The following is a 4,895-nucleotide window of genomic DNA, read 5'->3' as shown; positions in this document are numbered from 1 at the left end:
AGCGGGAATCGAACCGGGAACCTCCGGATTACCAGACGACTCTGCTCTACCTCCCGAGCCACTGTCGCCCCCTACTATCGGTTTAACTTAATAGATACTACAACAGAAGACCCATAAGTATAAGTATAAGCAGAGAGATCTGCGTTGCTATGGCTTCCTATATATTTGACTAACCAATAACGGCCCTCTCTGAAATCTCAACAGAAAAAAAGTTGTTGCAAGCTACTGGTATTATTCCAGCATATTAATCCGCAATACAAATGTTCTATCGTTGTATTTAGAACGACGCGGTGACGCTGAAAGCCCTGCGGTCGTCACACGATTCACAGTCGTGTATTTGGATGCCAAGTTTAAATGTGGTCGTGTGAAAGTTGTAAGCCATTTTTAACATTCACCACCAACACACACACGCGAGATTAATATTGCGACACCCAGCCTCTGAATGAATGTAGTAAACTTAATTACATTTGGCTGATTCAGAGAAATACATTTTTGGCATTTGCGGCATACCCCATTGGCCAAATGAAAAGTCTTGAAGTCAATATCTGGTAAACCAAACTCATTTAATATAATATACCACATTTTATAATGACTGGACCAACCATAAGTTTATGATTTAATAGCAGCCACATTGCCAGACTATACGTGACCCACATTTGGAGTTGTTTATTATAGGTCCATGGTTGGTCCACGAATTCTATGAAGTGTAGGTTAAACATGTTTAAACATTAGGAAGTTAATCAACTCAATATGTAACTTAAAATGACAGAAAATCCATCGTGGCAGAACTTTGAAATGTTGTGGGATAGCGAGATATACCACGTGTTATGACTGTGGAGGATGTGAGGACATGCTTTTACAATTGTATTTAAATTGTAGCGCCCCCATCTGGCCAACTGGAGTTATTATTGCATCTGAAGTTGAGTGTAGCATTTCACAAGAAAAGGAGAGAGAGAGAGAGAGAGAAGAGAGAGAGAGAGAGAGAGAGAGAGAGAGAGAAGAGAGAGAGAGAGGAGAGAGAGAGAGAGAGAGAAGAGAGAGAAGAGAGAGAGAGAGAGAGAGAGAGAGAGAGAGAGAGAGAGAGAGAGAGAGAGACAGAGACAGAGACAGATAGTTAGACAGAGACAGAGACAGATAGTTAGACAGAGAGTTAGACGGATAGTTAGACAGATAGTTAGACAGAGAGTTAGACAGATAGTTAGACAGAGACAGATAGTTAGACAGAGAGAGAGAGACAGAGAGAGAACACAAGGATATGAATTATGTTCTTTAATGTGGGCCTGAACCCCTGAAACAAAGCATGTGACTTGACTGGTGAAGTTTGCCAGAACACTAGACTAGACTAGAGAATGTTTCCATCCACGCTTGAGACACAGAGGCCCCCGGTGGCAATACATGGAACTACAATACACCGGAGATACACTAGTTGAATGAATGAATGAATGAAAACTTTATTTAACAGATTGCAGAATGGGTACAATACAGTACGGCTCAATACATACAATTGTTAAGGGGATGCAGACCTGAGAAAGACGTTTGTCTTGTTTCCATCAGGGTCCCCCATTTTCAATTCATATAGACATATATGACATACATGACATACAGATAGTCAGTACTGCTACATCTATACATTTATGACATACCAGATTTGCAAATACAGTACTGTTTGTGATACAGAAGGAGTCAAGAAAAGGGAGTATATACATTTGACGTAGAAACTGTACATTGGAGGAGGTTGGGTGGGGGGGGTTGGGTACATTGGGATATTGACAACCATACTGGGTAATTTACATTGGAGGTGGTTGTGGGGGCGGGCGGGGGGCACACTGTATAAACAAGTAACACTGTACATTGAGGGGGGGGGGGGGGAGAGACACTGTACAAACAAACACAATTGTACATTGAACTATTGACAAAACCATACTAGGTAAATGACTGTACATTGGAGGGGGTTGGGTTAGGATATTTACAGGGGCCAGTGTTGAATTGCAGTCTCCCGTAGGTGTCCCTTGAGAGAGGTTTTGAAAGTGGGTAGTGATCCACATTCCTTTACAGCTTTGGGTAGGGCGTTCCACATTGATGTGGCATAATTGCGAAACGTGTTTAGTCCCTTATTTGAGCCGAATCTGGGTTTAACATGATTTGTTGATCTGAACGTTAGGCTCAGGTGTCAGACGCTATATTATTATACTGTATGGATTCTAGATCAGCAGTAAGTAGCAACTATGGATCCTCCAGGTCCTGGGTCTGCAGGGGCCACAATATCTCACAGGAACACATTGCATTATTAGTGATAACCTGACGTAAGGTTAAAAAAAAAAAAAAAAAAAAAAAAGGTCAGTGAATACCACGACCACAACACCAGAGGGAGTCCCACTAATCATGTTCAACCCAGATTCGGCTCAAACAAGGGACTAAACACATTTAGCAATTATGCCACAACAATGTGGAACGCCCTACCCACAGCCGTAAAATAATGTGTGAATCCCTACCCACCTTCAAAACCACTCTCAAAGAGAACCTACGGGGGAGGCTGCAATTCGAAACTGGCCCCCGGTAAATGTCCAAACCCCCATTCCTCCAATGTAGTTTCTTCCCCCTCAAATGTATATATTCTCTTTTAGAAAATCTGTCTCTTAAACAGTACTGTATATTTGTATGTCTTGTGTGTCATAAATGTCTGGATGAATTGAAAATGGGGGACCCTGATCTAAACAAGACGAAAGTCTCTCTCTGGTCCGCATGCCCTTAACAATTGTGTGTATTGAGCCGTACTGTATTGTACCCATTCTGCAATCTGTTAATAAAGTTTTCAATCAATCAATCAAAAAACGTTGTGTCCTGTTGTGGCACCTAGAGATGCAGTGAGTCAAAGAGCTGTAGTTAGACCTGCTAACTAAACCAAGTCAGTATGTAGTCTGAGTAGGGCGGTGGGTGTGTTGATATATTATATATTATATAGATGGTATTCCTGTGTTGATCCCGTGTGCCTTAATACTGGGATTGCACTGGGGTGTGCACAGGTATCTCTATATGGAGGTGTTGGTGCTCACCCTAGTGTCATCCCAGGTGTATGTATCTGTGTATATCTAATGTTAGTAAGGGCATGTCTACTTTGTACACTAACTGCTTTTATTGCCTTTTTATTTACCTACTGTATGTCCTATTTTATAATGTTTTATGTCAGCCCCCTTTATGGGACGGCTGTTGCAAATTAGCTTTGGCTACAAACACTATGGTGGCCTGGATCACCGACTACCTCACCAGCAGACGTCAGTACGTGAGACTTCAGGGCAGCCAATCAGAGGTGCTGGGTGAGCAACACCGGCGCTCCCCGGGGTACCGTGCTGTCACCCTTCTTGTTTACCCTCTACACCTCAGACTTCCGCTACAACACAAGGACGTGCCACCTGCAGGAGTTCTCCGATGACTCCTCCATCGTCAGCTACATCGTGGATGACGATGAGGCTGAGTACAGGGCTCTGGTGGAGAGCTTCGTAGGATGGTGGGACAGTAACCAGCTCCAACTCAACGTCAGCGAGACAAAGGAGCTGGTGGTGGACTATCGGAGAGGCAGGAAGGGTCCCCCTTCTCCCATAATCCCCGGAGGGGAGGAGGTAGAGATGGTGGAGTCCAAGTTCCTTGGAGTTCACCTGAACAAAAAACTGGACTGGTCGGACAACACTGAGGCCCTCTACAGGAAGGGACAGAGCAGGACAACACAGAGGCTCTACAGGAAGAGACAGAGCAGGACAACACAGAGGCTCTACAGGAAGAGACAGAGCAGGACAACACAGAGGCTCTACAGGAAGAGACAGAGCAGGACAACACAGAGGCTCTACAGGAAAAGACAGAGCAGGACAACACAGAGGCTCTACAGGAAGAGACAGAGCAGGACAACACAGAGGCTCTACAGGAAGGGATAGAGCAGGACAACACAGAGGCTCTACAGGAAGAGACAGAGCAGGACAACACTGAGGCTCTACAGGAAGAGACAGAGCAGGACAACACAGAGGCTCTACAGGAAGAGACAGAGCAGGACAACACAGAGGCTCTACAGGAAGAGACAGAGCAGGACAACACTGAGGCTCTACAGGAAGAGACAGAGCAGGACAACACAGAGGCTCTACAGGAAGAGACAGAGCAGGACAACACAGAGGCTCTACAGGAAGAGACAGAGCAGGACAACACAGAGGCTCTACAGGAAGGGACAGAGCAGGACAACACAGAGGCTCTACAGGAAGAGACAGAGCAGGACAACACAGAGGCTCTACAGGAAGAGACAGAGCAGGACAACACAGAGGCTCTACAGGAAGAGACAGAGCAGGACAACACAGAGGCTCTACAGGAAGGGACAGAGCAGGACAACACTGAGGCTCTACAGGAAGAGACAGAGCAGGACAACACAGAGGCTCTACAGGAAGAGACAGAGCAGGACAACACAGAGGCTCTACAGGAAGGGACAGAGCAGGACAACACAGAGGCTCTACAGGAAGAGACAGAGCAGGACAACACAGAGGCTCTACAGGAAGAGACAGAGCAGGACAACACAGAGGCCCTCTACAGGAAGGGACAGAGCAGGACAACACAGAGGCTCTACAGGAAGAGACAGAGCAGGACAACACAGAGGCTCTACAGGAAGGAAGAGACAGAGCAGGACAACACAGAGGCTCTACAGGAAGAGACAGAGCAGGACAACACAGAGGCTCTACAGGAAGAGACAGAGCAGGACAACACAGAGGCTCTACAGGAAGGGACAGAGCAGGACAACACAGAGGCTCTACAGGAAGGAAGGGACAGAGCAGGACAACACAGAGGCTCTACAGGAAGGAAGAGACAGAGCAGGACAACACAGAGGCTCTACAGGAAGAGACAGAGCAGGACAACACTGAGGC

The sequence above is a fragment of the Notolepis coatsorum genome, assembly GCF_963971535.1.
Source record: "Notolepis coatsorum genome assembly, contig: SCAFFOLD_1414, whole genome shotgun sequence".
In the NCBI taxonomy this organism is placed as follows: Eukaryota; Metazoa; Chordata; class Actinopteri; order Aulopiformes; family Paralepididae; genus Notolepis; species Notolepis coatsorum.
Note: the sequence above shows the minus strand (reverse complement) of the source record.